We start from the raw sequence: 10830 nt of genomic DNA on the forward strand, positions 1-10830 counted from the left end.
CCTTTTATTTTACTTCTTTTTCCCCTTCTCAACTTTTTGGAAGGTTTGTCCGACATACTGCCTTTTTTTCAGTGGTTATCATAGAATGTGTGTTACCACTTCTAAGTTAAAGTCTGAAATTACTCAATATTATTGCCCTCTCTCCCCAAATAGCTAGTTATTGCCTGCTATTTGAATTCTCTCTTTTCCACCACAAATTATACATTATTTTAATTTTTTTTACAATTAACATTTGTTTAGATTTCATCACATTTTACCATATCTGTGCTTACTATTCCTTTTTATATTCCAGTTCTTTCTGGGATACTTTTCTTTCTGCCTAAAGTGAATTCTTTGAAATTTCCGTTAGGGAAGATTCGGTGTTGGTAAATTTCTTATGTGTGAAAATATATTTTGCCTTATTCTTGAAATGTTGTTTCCTAGGTTCAGATAGTATTTTCTCTTGGCATGTTCGAAGGTATTATTCCCCTGTTTTTACTCGCTTTCAAAGTTACTGCTAAGAAGTTAGCCATCTAAGATTGTTCCTTTAGAGATGGTCTGACTCTCCTCTGCCTGTTTTGAAGACCTTCTCTGTGTCTTTAGTATTTTGCAGTTTCACAGTGTGTGTCATGTGTGGATTTTATTTACACAGCTTGGGATTTAATGGGTGTCTTGGGTCTTTCAGGAGCTCTAGAGCAGTGCAGTTCAGTAGAACTTTCTGTGATGCTGCAAATGTTCTCTGTGCAGTCCTATATGGTAGCCACCTGCCACATGTGGCCAATAAGGACTTGAAATGTGGTCATTGTGACTGAGGAACTTTGTTTTGATTCTTAATTTAACCCTTTGCGGTCGTATTAAATTTGGACATGGGTGTCGTACTGGTCGGAATTAATTTCCATTGAAAGAGCAGTGATACATAACATGCAAGATTATGAAGGATAAACAAGATTTATTAATTCTTTTTTGGAACTACGTCACTACTAGTAGAATCACTACAAACGTTATCACTTTCTACGTCAGAGTCAGTATTCAAGGTGCCAAAATAAAACTCTTCATCGTTACTTTCAGATTCGCAGTACACTTCTTTCGGTAACTTTCTTTTTGCCATTTTGGAGTATTATTTTGAAATATCTTAACAAGCGAGAATGCCTAATTACAGTTAAACGTAATTTGTAAAGCTTTATTTGAAATTCTGCGAAGTATCTCCGAAGCTTGTCGATTTCTTCACTCTCAAAAGGCGACTGACTCGCCACGGTGTTTTGCATGGCGAGTGTGGAACGAACCACGTTTGTTTATATTGAGTTTCGATATCTCCGATTTGTCGGGGCAATGTTTTGGTTCGTGACAAGGTCGCTTAGACACTTAAGAGCTTTCAGAGAAATTATGAACTGATACATGAATGAATAGAGTTAAGATTCGTACGGTTCCTTGCTGTGGTGGCTGAGAGCAGACATACGACCGGAACGGTAAAAAAGCTTTGGTGGCTGAGAGTAGACAAACGACCGCAAAGGGTTAAATAGCCACGTGTGGCTAATGGCTACTGTATTGGGGATCACAGTCGTAGAAAATTCCCAGTGATTATTATTTCATGAATGTTGCCTCGCTCCTATTCTCTTTTTTCTGGAACTCTAATTAGCATGAAAATGTCCAACAGACATAATTTCTTAACTCTCAACCTGTTATGTTTTCTTTGTGTTGCATTCTGGATACAGTAAACCCTTGATTTTGCAGATCTCAATTTAATGGACTTCAGGTTTAATGGACAAAATTTCCGGTCCATATGTCTGTCATATGTGGAAATTAACATCCTGTTAATTTTGAAATGCTTTTAACCAAGATTAGCTTATAACTAAATTAGCAGGGTTTTTTTTTGTTACCAACTCTGTTATTTTTAACAAATTTTAGCAAATAGGCCATATGTTGGAGAAAATACTGTAGTAACTTCACTGACATAAATTATTATTACATATCTACACCTATAGTCTACATATTTAAATCCAAGAGTCTACACTTATAAACGATGTTTGACAGATGATTAGCACGTGATCGTATTGCATCGCACTAGACTTTCTGCAGCAGTTTTAAAGTGTGCTGGCTGGTTTTCTGACGTGCACTAAACCATGTCCCTGCCATGTGCATTTGTTTATTCTCCATGACTGGTGAATGCACACATTTGCTAGACCTATTCAGTATACATTTAAAATTACAGTAATACATATAGAAAACTTTTCTGTGAAATTAAACTTTTCAAGCATACATAATTTTAATTACACAAATGTGTCTACATAAGTAAAAACAGGTAAACTAACCAATTTGTCAATTTATTAACATGCATTTGGAAAACCTACTTTATTATGTAGCAGACTTTCTGTGATGCTACAAATGTTCCACATCTGTGCAGCCCCATATAACGGACTTTCGGCTTTAACTAAGGCACCCCCTCGCCCGAGTTAGTCTGTTATACTGAGGTTTTACTTAATTTACTGTAATTTCTTTTGACTCTTAACCCAACTGAAAAAAGGACAGGTCACTGCTCTTTTTTTTTTTTTTTTTTAAGTTGGGCCTAATCTGCTGTTTTATCCATACCATTAGTTTTTAGTTATATTCTGGTTTTAGATATTATATTTGATTCTATTTCAAATCTGCTTGGTCATTCTTTATAGTCTCTCATTCTTTCCTCAAATTTTTAAGCCTCACTTAAGCATAATAAACATTTATAGTTTGTGTCTGGTAATTCTAATATCTGAGTTCTAATTTGACCATCTGTTTCTTCTGTTCATTCTCACTCATGCTGCCTTGTTTTCTTGTGTGTATTATTATTTTATTTTACTTTATTCTATGAGTTGCTCATTTTCCTTGGAATGTCATCAGAGAGAATTTTAATATCTATATTGAAGTCACTCCAGAGAGAATTTGTCTTTGCTTATGCCGTTCTCCTGAGGATGCTACATCCTTGGGGCCACTCTAACTCCATTCCTGGCTTCATGTTTTCCAGCCACACTGCGTAGCATGAATATGGGCCTCAGATCTCAGTGGAAATTTCCCCTTATTCCCCTACTCTGTGTCAGTGATAAGTTTCCTTGCTGTTCCCTTTTGCACAAGAGGTTCTTCTCTTTTACCCTATGTTTAGGTCCCCTGGGGCCCCAGCTTCTCGCTCAGTACAGGAGTCCTGCCCTCCCCCAGTACAGCATAGAGTATAGATCCAGACAAGGTCTCCAGGGTTTGGAGGAGGCTCCTAGTGTAGAATCCTGCCTCAGCACATCTTTCTCCCAGGGTTTCTGCTCTCACTTTCCCATGACCTCTCCAGATCCTTTCCTTTTGTGCTGACTCAGAAATGTGTTTTAAAAGGTGCATATTTGCCCTGACTGATTTGGCTCAGTGAAAGGTCCCAGATTCGATTCCAGTCAGGGGCATGTACCTTGGTTGCGGTCACATCCCCAGTGTAGGGTGTGTAGGAGTCAGCTGATCGATGTTTCTCTCTCATCGATGTTTCTAGCTCTCTATCCCCTCTCTATCCCCCTCTCTGTAAAAAATCAATAAAATATATATTTTTTTAATAGGTGCATATTTGTGTGTGTGTGTGTGTGTGTGTGTGTGTGTGTGTCTTTTGCTTTTAATATTCAGTACTTCAGTGTTTCACTGTGATGGTGGTTAACGTATCAGCCTGCTGTGTTTGCCAAAACAAAATCCAAGTTTGAGCATCTTTATAATAGATTGTGAAGAATAGAAGATGTGCACACAAAGGGTTAATCTATTTTTGGAAGAAAAAGACAAAGTTGTTAAGCATTTTAGTTGAAACAAAACCTGATGTCAGGTGATCAAAATAACAAACTGTGGGCATTTCACTTTCTAATTGGTACATCTTCTCCCCTTTGGATTTTTAAAAACACACCTGTTAGATTAGCCTATTTATTCATTTTTAGGCACTGTAAGTACAGTGCTTAAGGATGTTATTCAGCATGACTCAGTTCTTCTAAGCTATTTTTAGTATCTGAAAATCGAGTCAGGTAGTGGTATTACCTGCAGGGACAGGATCCAAAAGTCACCTGTTTGTGGTTCGTTAAGTCAGATAGCGGATAAGTTAACGAGGGCGAAAAATGGAGCTTTCTTCTGGGCACTATTACCTGTCAGTCATCATTCACTGATTCCTTCATTTGAACGCTGAATGAGCGCAGCGTCAGGCCCTCAGCTCCTGGATGTCACCTGAAAGGCCTTGTCCTTGCCCTCAAAGGGCACACACACCACCACAGTTTGTAGTGTCCTAGAGGAGTGGGGGCTCCCGGCGCACCTCAAGCCAGCAAGGCTTTCAGAGGAGCTGAGTCTTGAATGTCTTTTTCCCCTTTAATCCATTGATTGGATTTAACCCTTATTCTATCACATCAGTCTCACTTAAAATACCTAGTTCATCTCCACAGTTTGCAAGTCCAGTCTGTCGTGTGGGGTCCCAAATACTCAATTTAACAGACATTGCAGTAGCTCCTGTGTGCCTCTTGATGCTCGAAGTAAGGCAGCTACGGTTTGGATCCTTGCCTAAGAGAGTTGACATTCAGAAATTATTGAGCTATTTAAAATGTACCAGTTAAATGCCAGGTTACATGTATTTTCTAATGCAGATTCACAGAAGAGGGCTTGAAAATGTAGAAATATGTGTTAATAGTCATTGTTTCTCTCATGGTGGCTGCCCTTAACCTATTTTTCAGCTTTTAGCCTGTCTTGTATTCTCAAGATTTTGAATAATGAATATTTATTGTTTTACTAATAAGGAAGAAAATAAGTTCATTTTTTTTTTAATTTAAAAACTTATTGTCACTAACCAGGCATCTAAAGCAGAATCCTAAACTTATCCACCTTCTGTTAATTTGTTTTGGATTTACTAAGATGAAAAAATGTTTTTAATTAATGCTTTTAATTTATAAGTGGCATGTCAACAGAAAAAGTAAAAAAATGCGAATGAATTCAGTATTACAAATAGAAACTTAGATATTTATTTTACTTAAGCACCATATTTTCTTACTTTCCAAAGGAGAAAAAAGTATGTTTTTTTTTAACTTTTAAAAACAACTGAAAACTTACTGAATAACCACCACTGAACCTGAGTGTCCTAAAAAGTGCAGCTTTGTAAATACATTTGTAATTTTCCCTGCCTCTCTGCACCCTTCTCTCGGAACCTGAGAGGAAGCAGAGCAGCTAATCTGTTGGTCAGCAACAGTGTTTTTGTTTAAGTCATTTCTGTACTTTCTTCACCTTCATAAGATTTTAGAGTCAAGAGTTAAATTTAAGATTTTTTACAGCCTTTTTGTTGATGTGTCAAAAATGAGTCTCTAATCTGTTTCCCTGCATTCACTGTCATTGGAAACTTAAGAGTAAAAATGACTTTATGTCAGTAAAGAGGCCACAGCCTTTTTTTAAAAGTCTATTTTGTGCCCCGGCCGGTGTGGCACAGTGGTTGAGCGTCGACCTATGAACTAGGAAGTCACGGTTCAATTCCAGGTCAGGGCACATGCCTGGGTTCAGGGCTAGATACCTAGTGTGGGGAGTGCAGGAGGCAGCCTATCAATGATTCTCTCTCTTCATTGATGTTTTTATCTCTCTCTCCCTCTCTTTTCCTCTCTGAAATCAATGCAAATATTTTAAGAAACAGCACTATAAACTGGGATCTGTTAGACCCTAAGGTCTAGGGCAGGGGTGGGCAAACTTTTTGACTCGAGGGCCACAATGGGTTCTTAAACTGGACCGGAGGGCGGGAACAAAAGCATGGATGGAGTGTTTGTGTGAACTAATATAAATTCAAAGTAAACATCATTACATAAAAGGGTACGGTCTTTTTTTTTTTTTAAGTTTTATTCATTTCAAATGGGCCGGATCTGGCCCGCGGGCCGTAGTTTGCCCACGGCTGGTCTAGGGTCTACCTTGACTGTATTCGGGGAGCTTAAATAAGTTTTTCTAATTTCAAGTTACTCTTATGGAGGTGATGAACTTTTCGAACTGACTCTTTTTTAAAATATATTTTTATTGATTTCAGAGAGGAAGGGAGAGGAAGAGAGAGAGAGAAACATCAATGATGAGAGAGAATCATTGATCGGCTGCCTCCTGCACGCCCCACACTGGGAATCGAGCCCGCAATCCAGGCATGTGCCCTTGACCAGAATTGAACCTGGGACCCTTCATTCCGCAGGCTGATGCTCTATCCACTAAGCCAAACCAGCTAGGGCTTCAAACTGACTCTTATCCCAAACTTCGATAACCCAGTTTCCCAAATCTGGTTATCTGGCCATTTGAGTTTAATTCTTTTGCCATTGCTACGGTGTGCCTTGCTAATTCTGGTAAATTACCTTTCATACATCAAAACAAGATAAAAATGAGTCAGATGTTAGAGGCATAGAGGACAAGAGTGTGAATGAGATAAGAAGCACATTGGCATTGCTAGGAAATCTGGCATGATACCACTACATGTGTTTAACTGGTCCGTAACTTTATTAACTAAAGAACATTACAACTGTAAACCTACTTTGACAGTCCCTGCTTTTACTTTCAGTATTTCCAGGAAATGTGATCTAAAATTTTCTATCAAATAGAATCCAAAATTCAGTATTTAAGAGATTTTAAAAATTTCATTTAAAAATTATTTTCAACTGATTGACTGGGATATTCCTCAGATATAAAATAAAAAGATAGTTATTAATCCTTTTGTAGTTCTCACATCAGTTGGCTTAAATGGAGCTCAGGATTTTCGTAGTGTCACTTTAATTAGATAAAATCAATTAAGTTTCAAGAAGGGATGAAATAATACTTAAGTCTGATATAAAAATGAACAGAGCATTACCTCCCCACAGTTAGCTTTGGCCAATAAAAGCAAGATCAACTCTTTTAAAAAATGTCAGTTTAGGTGTGTTGAAGCCCTTCAGTAGTTTTGCATCTCACTCAGCATAAATGCCAAAGCCCTGATCCTCATGCATAATTTCCTGTGACCTGGAGCCTTGCTGCTATCCCGGTGGGCCCGGTACCCGGATGCACGGACGGCAGGCATGCGCCCACTCGAGGGCAGTGCTGCTTCCTTAGCGGTCCCAGTCACAATGTTCTCATGGGCTTTAGAAGAGATGGTATCATCCTGGCTTAGGATTTTGAGATTTAATGAATTTTTATTCTTTTGATTGTAATTTTTTTGTATGAAATATATTATTGAAATTTTATATGATTTGTGGTTAAAACTTCCATGGCAGTGAGTTTTATTAAATATATTGTCTAAACATTTGGCATGATTCAATATTTTTTATTTTAATTATTTATAAAAATTCCAAACACAGACAAAAGTAAAATAGTAAGTACATTGAGCCTCGTCTGTACATATCACCACCAGTCTGAATAATTATCAACTCCTGGCTGATTTTATTTCCTCTAACCTTCCTCTTCTATTTTCCCCTTCCTTCATTATTTTGAAGCAAATTTCAGATATTACTTAATGATAAATGTTTTAGTATATACCGTTAAAAATAAGATTTTAGAAACACAAAGTATTCTTTACTGTTTCAACTGGATCAGCTGCTGTTAGTAAATCAGTATCTGTGCTGTATCATGATGTATCAGAAGTGTTTCTGACATTTTCAGTGAAAATGGATCTTAAACAGTTATCTAAAAAATAACAATGAAGTTTACTGAAATACTGTGGTATAAAGAAAACATCATAGCTCTTTAAATTTAGAGGATCTTACAAGTGTAAGGAGCCTAATAGGGCTTACTGGTATTTGCAGTAAAACAACTAGGTTTACTGTAGAGATAGAAGTAAAGACAAACATAGTCTCTGTCCTTGAGGGAATAAGAAAATGAAAGACAGTGACCAAATCATTGAGGCTCAGAGTAGCCTCTCCCCTGCTTTCTCTGCCTATTCCCTTCTCCCCCGCCTGCCCCCTGGGCTTCGCTCCGCTATGCATTCTGTTTATCACACCACTTTCTCTTGTAACTATTTCTCTTTCCCATCGGCCTCTGAGGGTGGTGGCTCTTCCTCGCGTGTTTTCATATCCTGGCGTGATCAGTAGTAGCTGTTCAGTAGCTGACTTTTTGAGTAAGAGCTGCAAGCCACCTGGGTGTCCTGGAAAGGAAGGGCCCAGGCTTTACCCGGAGACAGTCCTGGGTAGCAGTTCCGGCTTTACTACTTTTTAGCTCTGTGACGGTAGGCAAACTAATCACTCTAATTATGCCAGAACCTATCCTATTTCGTGCAGGGATGTTAAACTTCTAATGTGCAGGGTAGTCCCAAAATAAAGAATATAAAGAATTGCCCTTTGTTGGCCCCAATGCTAATTGCACCACTGTTGAGAAACACTGGCTGAGGCTAATCAGGCCTAGATCTGTCCCTGGAGCTGAACTCGGTGTTACTTTGCAAAATGAGGGAGGGTTATCTAGTAGAGAGGGCAGCAGAGGGTGTGAACGTTGTGAGCACGCCAGTGTTGATTCCAGTGGTGGGTCTCTAGGTGAGAAAAGAAAGTGCTCTGCTGGGGAGGGTGGTATTGTGGAGTGGGAGATAGGGTTAGATTTTTAGGGTGGGGTTAGGTTTTGGAGGATCTAAACACCAGAAAATGAATGTGAACTTGATCCTAGATAATCGGGAATCATTAGGAGTTTTCCATATGTGGCATGATGCCTGTTTATCAAGAGAGCCTTTACCAGCACGTGGTCAGATCAGTTAAGGGGTCAGGACAGGATCAGCCCCAGGATAACTGACATCACAGAAGGTGTAGGGCTGAGAGCTGGGTTAAGATTCCAGTTCTTCATGTGTAGCTCATTCTACCTCAAGACAGGTGACTTCCTGCAAAACAGCAATACCACCTTCTTAGGGTTGTTTTGAAAACTGAGTAAGGACGTAGCTGAGGTGCCTCATGCCTGAGATGCTTCGCCCACCTCACTGTTCTTCTTTCTACTTGGTGGTTTTCCCTTTTTGGGATGTTTATTCGTGTGCAGGAAAGATTCACTGCAAAGGGAAAAGCAGATGCTGGCAAAACCTGGTCAGAGGCGCATTTCCAGTTAGGACCCCTCCAAGGAGCTTTTCTGGCTTCTCAATTTTCCATGTAATGGATCCCTCATTCTGTAATCTTTTCCCATCTCTTGGTTGCCATTTAATCTAAATCTCTTCATTTGATTAAGTGTAATCCATTCTTCTGTTTTTGGTATAATAAACATTAAGTTAGCTCAAATTGTATTTTATTTTGCTAACTTAATTCTCTTTGGCAGTCTTTTTTTTACTCTATCTTTAATCTTACACTGTGATACTATAAAAGCCAGCTGTAGTTCTGTGGTGAGTTTTATATTAGCTGTATGAATCTAGAAGAGAAATTTTCCTAAAGAGGAACCACTGATAAAAATAAATCATACTTAATGCCCTGGCCAGTGTCGCTCAGTGGTAGAGCGTTGGCACACACACCGAAGATTCCAGGGTTCGATTCCAGATCGAGGGCATGTACCTGGGTTGCAAGTTTGTTCCCTGGCCCCGGGCTGGGTGCATGTGGGAAGCAACCAGTTTATGTCTCTGTCACATCGATCTTTCTCTCTCCCTCCCCTCCACTCTCTTTAAAAAGCAATGGAAAAAATATCCTTGGGTGAGAATTAACAAAAAGTAAAAGTAAAAATAAGTCATAGTTAAGAGTACTGGCCTTCATCCAAATATTCAGTTTAAAGCAGACACTCGTATTCCTCGTGCAACCCAGTTATGTGTGTCTTTATATAGATTACCTTAAGAAGAAGCATATTCTGAGTAGTTTAATTGTATTTTTAACTTTTTTTTAGTTTTTAAGTTAGTTGCTGTACAATATTTTATTTGAGGTGTACAACATAGCAATTAGACATTTATATAACTTAAAAGTGATCACTCCAATAATTCTAGTACCCATCTGACAACATAGTTATTACAATATTTTTGACTGTATTCCGGGTGCTGTACTTTACATCCCATGACTTTTTTAAATACCAATTTGTACTTCTTAATTCCTTTGCCTTTTTCACCTATCCCCCTAACCCTTTCCAATATGGCAACCATCAGAATGTTCTCTGTAGCTAGGATTTGTGTGTTTTTGTTTGTTCGTTTGAGTTTTAGATTCCATATATAAGTGAAATCATATGGTGTTTGTCATTCTCTGACTTAACTAGGTGTACTGGTTAATAATGCGGATTTTTTTCAATAGATGGAGATACACATATCTTGATATATATGTGATTTGATATGTATGCTATTTTGTTGTATTGACAACAAGCTTCAAAACTGCATATGTAAAATTTGCTGAAGGTGTTAACATCATAGATATTTTTACACTTAAAAATGTCGAATTTTGTGCCAAAAAAAGAGTATTAGTGGGAAGTTTTAATTCATTACTTTATGTTGAAGAAAAGTGCTACTGAATGCTTCGGGAAGCTTATGGTGAACATGCTCCATCTCAAGATCTTGTGAACACTGGTTTAAATGCTTTAAAAGTGAAGATTTTAATGTGAAAGACAAAGAAAGTCCAGGTCAACCGAAAAAGTTTGAAGACCAACAATTACAAATATTATTGGATGAAGATGCATGTCAAACTCAAAAACAGCTTGCAGAAAGATTAAACGTTGCTCAGCAAACAATTTCCGATCATTTACAAGCAATGGGGAAGATTTTAAAGGAAGGAAAATGGGTGCCACATCAACTGAACAAAAGACAAATGGAAAACCGAAAAGTCATCAGTAAAATGTTGCTTCAATGGCACGAAAGAAAGTCTTTTTTGCATCGAATTGTGACTGGCGATGAAAAGTGGATTTATTTTGAGAATCCCAAACACACAAAATCATGGGTTGATCCAGGTCAACCATCAACATTGACTGCAAGGCCAAATC

The 10830-nt window shown here is 38.2% G+C and overlaps 1 protein-coding gene across 1 annotated transcript in view; it reads left to right on the forward strand.

Annotated features, from left to right (window-relative positions):
* SNX9 (sorting nexin 9) overlaps nucleotides 1–10830 on the forward strand; it is a 64292-nt gene that overhangs the window by 2994 nt on the left and 50468 nt on the right. The window lies entirely within an intron of this gene.

The sequence above is a fragment of the Myotis brandtii genome, unplaced genomic scaffold (assembly GCF_000412655.1).
Source record: "Myotis brandtii unplaced genomic scaffold, ASM41265v1 scaffold395, whole genome shotgun sequence".
In the NCBI taxonomy this organism is placed as follows: domain Eukaryota; kingdom Metazoa; phylum Chordata; class Mammalia; order Chiroptera; family Vespertilionidae; genus Myotis; species Myotis brandtii.